We start from the raw sequence: 12,115 nt of genomic DNA, 5'->3' as shown, positions 1-12,115 counted from the left end.
TTCTTTGTGCGACAGTGAACATATCACAGGAGGATCTGTCATTACGACAAGGCCGAGGCTCCCACTGGTGCTCATCACAGATAGGATTCTGATCCCCAGCTACTGTATCTGACCCACTGAGCTAAGAAGAAATGATTTCTCATTATCCATTTAATAACACAGAAAGACACAATGTGAGGCCGTGATCACAGAGCAACAGCAGTGACTCTGCTCCTCTCCCACTGTCACTAATGTCTGAACACATCAAGGTCTCTTTGAGCTCGCAACAACTAGGCCAACCAGATGAGCAAAGGGACAAAAGGAAAGTGAAAAAGAGAGATAGAGGGACTGAAGAAAAGTGCAAACACAATAGGGAGGAATATAAAGGGAGCCGTGACTGGTGTGTTTCTATGTTGTTGTCCGTGATGATTCATAGTGCATGTTTCAATAACAAGACATCTCTGACCGTCAGCCAATACATGTACTATACCGCTCACTGAGAGACACAGACATGGAGGGAGGGGATGAATAGCAATAGATGGATTTGAGGGGGGCGGACCAAAGAGGCATGCAGCTTGCAGCATGTGTGCACACTGTGCTGCCTTCATGAGCTGTCAGAAAAGGTACAAACACTCATGAATAATCCAACAATGAGATTCCTGAATGGTCAGGAAGTTGTTTATGTTATTACTTTTGTGAAAGGTTAAAGTTTGTATGGAAGCCCATTTCTGCCAAGAAGAGAAAAAATGTATGGAACATTTATAGCACAAAAATATATATACTCTATATTATACTATATTATGAGATGCTATGGGATTTTATGACATAATAAGTCAAGATTCTGACTTTCCATAAAATCTAAATTATGAAACACTAGTCAAAACTTTGATTTGACAATTTTGACTTACTGTGACAGACAATACATTTTCAATACCAACATCTATTTTTTTCTTTTTCTGGCAGAAATAGGCTTCCATACATGTTCTGCATTTTGTGTGAAAATTAAGAAATATGTTAGATTTCTGTTTCCACTTTTTGTTCAGTTCTCAGTTACTACACAACTTAAAACCACTTTAAATGAACAGTCAAGGCTGGATTATCCTGTCAAGGGGCATAAATTTGCTGCTGGGCCTCCTTACTCCCAGCTCACACAATATTATTTGCTTAGAAACTCCACCAATTGAACACAGTATAACTAAAATAATAAAAGTGTCAACTATGGCTGCAACTAACGATTATTTTCACAGTCGATCAATCTGTCGATTATTTTCTCGATTAGTCTATTAGTTGTTTGGTCTATAAAATGTCAGAAAATGTGAATCAGTGTTTCCCAAAGCCCAAGATGACGTCCTCAGATGTCTTGTTTTGTCCACGACTCAAAAATATTCAGTTTACTTTCATAGAGGAGTAAAGAAACCAGAAAATGTTCACATTTAAGAAGCTGGAATCAGAGAATTTTTAATTACTCAAACCCATTAAACCTGCAGTAGGCAGATTGTTTTTAGCATAATTGGGTAAATATTCCATAATAACCTTTCAGCATATTGTAATTCAAGTGTTCTGAGTGAAAACTAGACTTCTGCACCTCCTCATGGCTCTGTTTTCAAGCTTTAAAAAATCTAGCACGTGAAGGGAGACTTTGGCCAATCACAGGTCATTTCAGAGAGAGAGCGTTCCTATTGGCTGTGCTCCAGCTGGTGGGAGTGTTTGGTATTTCCTCAACTGATCTCAACATGGCTGCCGGGTCACAAACTTTCTCATTTTACAGCTAAACACTACACTACAAGATGTTTCTGAAATCATTTGAGGCGAGAAATAGGCATTACAGTAACAGAATATTCATTGATAATTGATCAGCGCTGCCTAGTTTGACCGTTTGATCGGATTTCACAAGTGATTGACAGCTGCTCAGAGACGGCAGACTCCAGCTCGGCTCTGATTGGTTGTTTTCCTCCGGTCTGTGAAATCTTGCAGATGCCATTAGGAGCACCGGAGGACACAGAGGCACATGATTTATTTTTTTACAGATTACCTGTCTCATGCACTACTGTCAGGATATCTTTTTATAAAAAAATACTTTTTTAAATACTCCATTTCTACCAACTGCTGCTTTAATAAATTATCAAAATAGTTGGCGATTAATTAATAATAAATAATTGACAACTAATCGATCAATCGTTTGCAGCTCTTGTGTCAACTCTTATTTGATTTTTTTACTTTAATGGTGCTAATTTCTTTCTTTCTTTCCTAATGCACATTTGTCTCCTCCTCATGTTCCATCCAGCAAAACAGCAATCTATTATTTTCAATCTGTGAATGTTGGATGTTGGATGTTGGAGATTCCGAGGAGCACCTGAAGGCAGCACAGACAGAGGGAGTGCGGGTGAGAGAGAGAGAGAGCTGACTGACAGACAGACAGACAGACAGAGGAGGGGGAAGGGGCGGCTCATTGGGAGAGAGACTGTATGGAGCAGGGAATTAAAACCTATCAGCTGAAGACGGAGTGAAATACTGAGAGAAATACAGAAAAGAAAGAACAAAAAACACACACTCTGTGTTACAAACACGCAGCCTGGAGCCTCAACAAGGTAAGGAGGCTTTCTAATGTGCAGCGACTGAACTCTGTGCAGCTTTCTCACTGTTCCTGTGTGTGTTTGACAAAGAGAAATTAATATCTCTAGGGGACACTGTCAGGTAGTCTTAATTTGCACAAATTTAGCTTAAGCAAAATGCAAAACCTCATTCTGTTTTTGCTTTATTTATGCTTTTAATTAATTTCCAAACAGTAAAACCATGTGGACCTGAACGTGCTGCATGCTAATGAGGGGAGTGCTTCACCTGTGATTGATTGCAAACTCCCAACAGTGGTGGAAGAGGTTATTGCATGTGGTCATGCATGATCATAGACTACTACATAAGCTAATTAAACGACTAAAAATTCTAAATTAAAAGGGGGGAACCAGTTCTTGGTTGACAGGACAGACCTTTAGCTGCAGGACAGGTCAGGTGTTTCATGTTTTATGACTTGTGTGCAGGAGAGCCAGAGAGATTCAATGGTTTATGCTCAGAGGGTTTAGTAAACAAAGACTCAAGAATAAAATGTGCACCAGTGTACTTAAATGTAGTCAAAGGTTAACCAGAAGTCTTGGGTCTAGGAGCTTCCTTTTATGATTATTTTGCCTTGATTTGGGTTAAAACATGGTGTTTTCAATGCTATACCTGCAGTAGGCAGAATATTTTTGGCATCATTGTGCAAAAAAATCATAATAACCTTTCAGCTCACATTACATCATTTTGCTTAGAAAATCCACCAATTGAACACAGTACAACTAAAATAATAAAAGTGTCAACTATGGCTGCAACTAACGATTATTTTCACAGTCGATCAATCTGTTGATTATTTTCTCGATTAGTTGTTTGGTCTATAAAATGTCAGAAAATGTGAATGTGTTTCCCAAAGCCCAAGATGACGTCCTCAGATGTCTTGTTTTGTCCACAACTCAAAGATATTCAGTTTACTTTCATAGAGGAGTAAAGAAACCAGAAAATGTTCACATTTAAGAAGCTGGAATCAGAGAATATTTAATTACTCAAACCCATTAAACCTGCAGTAGGCAGATTGTTTTTGGCATAATTGGGCAAAAATTCCATAATAACGTTTCAGCATATTGTAATTCAAGTGCTCTGAGAGAAAACTAGACTTCTGCACCTCATGGCTCTGTTTGCAGGCTTTAATAAATCTAGCATGTAACGGGAGACTTTGGCCAATCACAGGTCATTTCAGAGAGAGAGCGTTCCTATTGGCTGTGCTCCGTCTGGTGGGCAGTGCTTGGTATTTCTTCAACTGGTCTCAACATTGCTGCCAGGTCACAAACTTTCTCATTTTTAAAGCTAAACAGTACACTACAAAATGTTTCTGAAAACATTTGAGGCGAGAAATAGGCATTACAGTAACAGAATATTGATTCATATTTGATCAGCGCTGCCTAGTTTGACTGTTTGATCGAAGTTTGCGAGTGATTGACAGCTGCTCATAGACGGCAGGCGCCAACTCCGCTCTGATTGGTTGTTTTCCTCCGGTCTGTGAAATCTTGCAGATGCCATTAGGAGCACCAGAGGAACATGATTGTCTTCAGATTACCTGTCTCATGCACTACTGTTAGGCTATAGTGACCGTTTTATAAAAATAACTTTTTAAAATCATATTTGCTCTATTTCTACCCACTGCAGCTTTTAAATGATCGAGAAGAGATCTTTGTTTACAGTCCCCTGTTACACCCTGTTTTTTCGTACATTTACACCTATCATTATAAGCTTAGTGGGAGTTGAACATCAGCCATCATTCAAAAAGCCTCTAACGTTTGGCTCCCCACCAGCCAGATTGGCACATTATCAACCATCATGTCAAAGCCTTCCTCTGCCCCTAAAACCCTATTTGGCTGCTAAAATACTGAAATGAGACACACGAAGGACAAGGAGCCAAATTCAATCTCTAGAAGTGATTCTTTATGCAGCGGTGTCTCAGTGGGCGAGTTGAAGGTGCTCTGAAGTGATGATCTTCTTTTAAGCCTCTTAAAAGCCGTCTGGCTCCTGAACTCCTCCGCACTACATTGTATTTAATTTCAAGCATTTTTATACTAGCACAATTGAAATCTAAACTAAATCTCTCTCAAAGTAGCACAGAATAAAATTCCACACTATTTCAGCTGTTTACCGACTTTAGGATTAGAGCCGAAACTAAATAAGAGGCAACTATTTATTTGTCTTTTTTCAAGCAGAAAAACTTGCAAACATTTTCTCATTCAAGCTTCTCAAATGAGACAATTTGCTGCTTTTCTTTGTCATATGTCATTTTAAACTTAATATATTTGAGTTTGGGACAAAAACAAGACGTCAACTTGGGCTCTGGGAAGTATTTTTTGACATTTCATAGACTAAATGATCCTATTTGTGATGCAGACATGTAGTACTTTTGTTTTTCCGAGGGATGCACCGATCCAAGTTTTTCAGTCCTGATACCGATAGCGATGCCTGGGCTTTGGGTATTGGACGATACCGAGTACCGATCCGATACCATAAACTGTATGCCTAACTGTGTGGAAGTGACTGGAGTAATTATTTTATGTGTAAGGCAACATCTGGCTTCACTTTAATATTCCTTTCCTAATTTTGTAAAACAAAATATAACAAATAATTACATCAATATAAATTGAATTTTTGTTTATCATAAAAATAATAAATTGTACTCCAGCAACTTGGTAAAAAATCTTCCAAATTAACAGCAATTACAATTCAAGTGTAAACCTTTTAATGCAGAAACAAAAACTTAAACAGGAATTCAAATTCCAGTATATAATGTGTGTAGTATATAAACATAGAATTTAATAGATCAGCCCCATTGTCACTGATACCCGATCCAGCTATTTGAATCAGTATCGGCCCGATATCCCATCCGGTATCTGTGCATCCCTAGTTTTTCCACTTTGTAAAGAGAATAGAAAGCATTATATATATATATATATATTTTTTTTTTTTAAATAACAATAAATCTTTTGTGCAGTTGATATAGATTATCTTAATACCCTTGCGAAATGTACAGCTGGCATATTTTCCCAAACGGATATTGGAGTGAAATCTGTCATATCCAGATATGTCAGATGAGCCATGTGGGTGACGTTATAGGTGGTGGATGGACTACACACACACAGAGCGGTGGGCAGATGGCATCAGCAGTGTGCCGATGACCTCGCCCCTCTCTGTCTCCCTCTCGGGACCCGTCCAACAGCAAATGAGTCTGGCAAACAGGTGGCGTTCGTGTTTTTGTGTGTGTGTGAGTAGAGAAGACAGCGACATAAGGTTAAGCTCTCTGAACACAATGTCAGTAAAATAAAGTACTACGTTGACTTGACTGTAGATTGTACCACTGACTGGTTTAGTAGAAGGATGAATAATCTTGCCACAAGTTTTTGTGAAGATAAATGACATCGAGGGCAGAAGCAGAGAGACACTGGGACAACTAAGACAATCAGACAAAGCATTAAAGGGACAATCTGTGAGGATTTTACTGTCCGTCATAAGACGGTAGGAAGATGCATGTGAATCCCATGAAAGGAAAACATTAATATTAAAAATCAATGACGAACACGAGCTGACAGCGCATCTTTATCACAATACTATTGAGCTTTTAGGAAGTGTTGTAGTAAACAAGATCTAGTGATTACTACGAGGTTAAAACTCTAAATAACAAAACGTTTTCAGTTGATCATTAAATTGTTTTTATTAGGATGTATAATAAATAAATAAATAAACCCACAACACCCTAAGGAACACAAATCAGGAAAACATTAGCAACATGCAGAAAAATTATGCACAAAATATCTTTCCCTCTAATAACGCAAATCATCGCAATTCCAATATCAGTCAAAATAATCACAATGAGATATTTTTTCAAAATCGTGCAGCCCGATTTTGCTAATTATTAGCACTAAACGCAAGGTACAGCTGAGGATAATGGCAACGTTGTAAGTTTTGCATGTATTTGGTCATAAACCAAAGTGTTGGGGAAAAATAAAAGTAAGAAGGTCACTAAAATGATTTATTCTAAGGGGGACATGGATGTCTGAACCACTGCTAGCGTGGCTAAAATCTCCAAAGGGATTCAGTTTAATGATATGAGATAAAGAAAAGCTGCATTATAATTCGATAAATTGCTTAAAATTAGTAACCAGTTATTAAAAATGTTGTAGATATTTTTTTGTCAAACACAGCTAATCAATTATTCGAATAATTGTTTAATTTTCAAGTTCTTCTTGCAATAAATACAAGTGTATCTAATCCATTTCTTATCTATTCATATTAGAGAAGGTAACTAAATGCTTTTCAGTACAGCCTCAGCTGCATCCTTGCTGCTATTCAGTGTCTCTGCTAATCTTCCAGTCCTTTCTAATCTGCTTCATTGTTTTCATTGAAATCCTCAGTGATGCACACACAGCCGCGAGCACTGCCGTCTTCAATCAAAGAGGCTAGATAATACCGCCATATGGCATGGTGGTAACCTTAAGTATTTAGATGATAGACTCAGTGAGAGAAAAAAAACAGAAAGATGTCAGCTTTAAGCTCCTCTTGTAATTAGAGAGAGAGAGTCAGATGGAGGGAGGAAGAAGAGAGAGAAAGAAGGTCACAAACATGGGCCAAGTGTGTCGGGAGGAAGGCTGAATGAAAGCAGAAAACTGTTGTTACAACCGAGTTTTCTCAATGGAGGGGGGTTGTGCGGTGGCCAAGAGACGGCAAAATGAATTTTCTTTTTAAGACAAGGAAAATGTAGTTTAATTCAAACATTTAATGAGAATTCACCTCTAAATTTGGAAATAATAAAAGCTAGAGGACATTTCTTCCCTACATAGGCAGCGAGCAGTAGGCTAATTACAGAAGCAGTGACGTTGAGAAAATATGGCGAAAGCAGATTTTATCCATTTTTATTCTGATTATTTTATCCCTACAAAAGATAGAGCCTGCATAATAATGTTCTTTCAGCTTTCTTGACCAATATAACTTGTTTGTTTGAGAAAATTATCTTTATTTAGGCTATTTACAGCCCATGTCTTTCACTTGACATCTCTCTCTTGCGTTTGCTTAGTTGGCCGTCTTTCTGAATTATTGATTTTGTCTTTATATAATGAGGAAAATATAGAATAACCGAAGTCTTATCCCTTAAAGTCATTGAATGCATGAAATTAAAATGAATTTGATTGATCTAATGGCTGCAGTCCTTGTTGTCAACCTGTTAACCCACCATATTTTGTGGTTATCCTTCTACATATCTGGGCTCTGCATCCTGCTGACAGAGAAAATAATAGACAAACATGAATACATATTTTAAATATATAGTTTATTTAGTTGGTTAACACCATGCAGGCCTGCCAGAATGCCTGAATTTCTCTCCTGATAATGTGCAGAATGGATTTTTTTAAAAGTGCTGTAGAGTGAGTGAATGAAGGGACGGACATGCTGATGGTGCATTAGACTGAATCAATCTCGGGTTATTATTATTGATGCCTGATTGAGGCTCACTCATGGGGAGAGGTCAAGGGTCATGTTATGCTCCAAGAGAGATCCTGCATGGACAACATGTAATTACAAGACACTAGTGACGCTAGTCTGTCAACTCGGTGTGTTTACTTGGGTGCAATGGTAAAACATGGAAGATAAATTACAGTACATTAAAGGAATAGTTCAAACATTTATTTGCTTTGCTGGAAACGGGGGACATCTAGACTGGCTCTAGATTTTGGTGAGGAAAAACTGTCATGGCCATTTTCAAAGGGGTCCCTTGACCTCTGACCTCAAGAATGACATGTGCATGAAAATGGGTTCTGTGGGTACCCACGAGTCTCCCCTTTACAGACATGCCCACTTTATGATAATCACATGCAGTTTTGGGGCAAGTCATAGTCAAGTCAGCACACTGACACACTGACAGCTGTTGTTGCCTGTTGGGCTTGAGTTTGCCATGTTATGATTTGATCATAATTTGTATGCTAAATGCAGTACCTGTGAGGGTTTCTGGACAATATTTGTCATTGTTTTGTGTTAAGTGATTTCCAATAATAAATATATACATACATTTGCATAAAGCAAGCATATTTGCCCACTCCCATGTTGATAAGAGTATTAAATACTTGACAAATCTCCCTTTAAGGTGCATTTTGAACAGATAAAAAAAAAGATGTTATTCATTTGCAATTAATTGTGATTAACTATAGACCAACATGCGATTAAATATTTTAATCAATTGGCAGCCCTAATCTTAATGCATATGAACCTGAAGCGTTAAAACAATGTTATGTTTTCGACTATTTCTTGGCCTGGCGCAATTACTTCTTGGAGACCACAAAGTTTCCAGGCCACAAAATGTTGTTTTAACATATAGGCATTTGTACAGATTAAATTATTGAGATATAATGTGTTTATGCTGATCTTTAGAGGGGCTGGTAGGTGGACCAGCTGTTGGCTCTAGCTTCATATTTGACACCGTGTTATCAATCTTCTCATTTAAATATCGGCAAGAGAGAAAATAGCTTGCCTGCTTTTAAGCAGAAGAATATGTTATCAGCTGCTGAATGAAGAGATGCAAATAGATGATTTACAGTATGTTCATCCTCCAGTAAGTTGTATGAAAGGTAATTTATATCTCAAATGTTTGTAATGAGGCCATCAGTGTCCTCATGCTCCTGATGGACTACAGCAGCAACGTGTAACAGGTACTCAATTACAACGTGTAATAGCTCTTTTCAGAGCAGCTTAAAAAGCTTGTTTTTCATCACCACTCATCAGTCTAATGCACAATTGAATGCATTATATTTTAAACATGGCTCCAAACTGGGCTTCAGGAACACTTTGTCACCCGCTAAATGAAGGTCTGTTTGTGCTGTCGCTGTTTATTCTAATTGGCACTTTGGCATGATGCCATCCTTCCCACTTTCAGGCAGTTTTATTCCAAAACTATAAATTTCGTTGGCAGCTGTTTTTCTGTTGTTTTCACCAGCCCACCAGGGGAAAATGTGACCATGAAGTGACAGAACATGACAAAGACTTAATGTAATCACTGTTTTGATAAAATTGTCAGAATATTTGACATAAGATGACAAGACAGAGTAGTAAAAAAAAAAACCTCCTGTGTTGTATAGACAAAACCTCATTTGTCAACACAGAAAAATTCACAAAGCTGATGGATTCATTCATCTGTCTTAAACCGTAAATAAATTTGACAAAGACTTGACAGCTTGCTACATTGTCAACATGCTGATCAGGTGCTTCGAGCTTTTGTTCATGGACGTCAAGCGTGTGTTTGTGGTAATTGTAGATGTCTAACCGTGAGTCAGAAAACGCTGCAGGATTGTTTTGTAATTTCAATCCCAAAGGAAATGTTGCTTTCGGAGTGAAAAACACTTTCAGTTTGTTTTTCATAGACCGCCATGTCCTCTGTAGGTGGAGAACATACACTTTACAATACAAAAACACAGTGTTTACCTTTGGAAAGTCGGCTGTCAAGCTGTGCAGGAAATGTCTAGACATAGATATCATGTTTGTGGGAATAAGAAAGAACACCACTGAAGCATTACTGCGACCCTCTGACACAGTGAGACAGCAGCTCCAGGAGCAGCTACAGGGTTAGAGCAGGTACACAGCAGGTGAAGAATATACTGCTGTTTACTGCAGGGACTGTTAATTAAGAATCTAGATCGGTGTCTTCAACCTGCCAGCTGAGGAGGAAAATGTGCAACATCCAAAGAAAGGGGACATCCTCACTTTAATCTGTAAACTATAGTAACATAATATCAGCTTCCTTTTGATTAATAAATCTGAGAAGGCCTGCCAAAATGTGTTCCATCTTAGGAAATGATGCTTTAAAGTAAAGTGATGCTGAAAACGGTTCATGATTTAAATTAAATCAAGGGCAGTTCATAAAAAGATTGTTCATTTGTCAGAAGTCAATTGGGAATATTTTTAAAAGGCTAGCAAGGTAATGTGTCTTCTTTCATCTACCAATTTAGTGCAGCATTTACCCGTAAAGTTCGGCTTTTATTAAAGCTTTTGGTATTCCGGTTAACAGACTTGTTTTGTCTATAAAATGTCCGAAAATAGTAAAAAAATGTCTATCAGTTTCCCAGAGCCCAAGAAGACAACTTAATGTTATCTGTTTTGTCCGACCATCAGTCTAAAAACAAAATATGTTTAATTTACGATGACGACTACAAGAAAGGCAGCAAATCCTCAAAATTTAGAAACTAAAACCAGAGAACGGTTCCTATGTTTAAAGGCATGGTTGGTAAAGATTTTAATAACATTTTTTGTTAAATTAGTTGAAATATTCACTACATCTCGACCGCAATCAATATGCTCTGACAAAAAGAGAGAAAAATCCAGTACCTGTGGCTGTTTTAGGACTGTAATATACTCGTCCAATCATTTAATTTGGCCCATATGTCAAGATTGGATGGGCTACCTACCTACCTGTCTGCCTGCGTGCACTCTGCTTGTGTACTAATTGCGCGTCAACGGAGTCTTCCACAAGCTGCTAGCTTGACAGCTGTGAGTGTTTGCCGTTCACGTTCATTATGATATGTTTATGTTCATAATGATAATTGTGGGGGAGTAGCTTTGGATGGAGGCCTGAAGCGACGGGCTGTCAGTGTTGCAGACTTTGGGGACTTTTGGAGCTAGTCAGCAGCTAGTGCTTCTAGCTACTTTCATTGGAAAATAGTTGGCAACACTGGGCTTGTTTTTTCGGTTAGTTCATTTTTAAAAATCTAGTGTACTCTTGCTAGTTTCACCCACCCTGCCTTTAAGTCAATATATTAAATAAAACATAACACAACATATTTCTCATCTGAAACAATTAATCGCTTATAAAAATTGTCGCCATGTTATTTGTCAATTGATTATTCTCCGATCCTAATGGGGGAAAAAAACACTGACATGGTTCCCACGGGTCCTTTTTAAATCCTTGAAAGTTTGTGAATTTGAAGGAAAGAAAATTAAGGCATTGAAAGTTTTTGAAAATAGACATTGGTGATTGAAAGTGCTTGACTTTATATATTTGGTGTAATAATAGAACAGAAATCTCTCGCTCAACTTACACAATATGTTGTTTTACTCTGCTGTGATAATTCTAAGTGTTATAACAGTAATTTATCTTGATCCGTGTCGGGTCCTTGAATATGAGGGAATTGGGCCTGGAAAATCCTTGAATTTGATGTTTAAGAAGGTGTGGGAACTCTGCCCTGAACAAAATACATAATAGAAATTCAAATCTTCTACTGATGCCAGATTGAAGCTGCATGCTTCACTGCACACAGTGCCAAACTAGTGAAGTGAATAATATGACACAACCCAAACCCCAGTTAATTAATCTTATCTGTGAGATGATGGAAATGTAAACACAGGGAGAGTCATCGGTACTGTAGGGTTGCCATGGTGACAAACAAGGTGAAGCATCCTATTGGACAAAAGTGTGTAGTGTGATCTGACTTCACTTTCCTCCAGTTTGACAGTCGCACAGTTTGAAATGAAATGAATGCGTTATGCCTCAGTAATGAAAGCAGCCATTAATTATATTGAAACTTCAGCACAGTAT

General features: G+C 37.9%; 1 protein-coding gene across 4 annotated transcripts in view; it reads left to right on the top strand.

The window, feature by feature from the left end:
- The first annotated feature begins 2,351 nt into the window (after positions 1-2,351).
- The window catches only part of LOC119479523 (MAGUK p55 subfamily member 3-like), a 25,461-nt gene continuing 15,697 nt past the window's right edge, over positions 2,352-12,115 (top strand). For 2 of the 4 annotated variants that reach the window (XM_037755257.1, XM_037755255.1), the window contains exon 1: positions 2,357-2,567. The gene's annotated coding sequence lies outside the window, so the exon portion shown is untranslated. Of the gene's footprint in view, positions 2,568-12,115 lie in introns of all 4 variants that reach the window. The other 2 variants (XR_005204693.1, XM_037755256.1) reach the window with 2 other exon arrangements.

This window comes from Sebastes umbrosus, chromosome 20 (genome assembly GCF_015220745.1).
Source record: "Sebastes umbrosus isolate fSebUmb1 chromosome 20, fSebUmb1.pri, whole genome shotgun sequence".
Taxonomy (NCBI): Eukaryota; Metazoa; Chordata; class Actinopteri; order Perciformes; family Sebastidae; genus Sebastes; species Sebastes umbrosus.
This window is presented reverse-complemented; position numbering and strand designations above follow the sequence as displayed.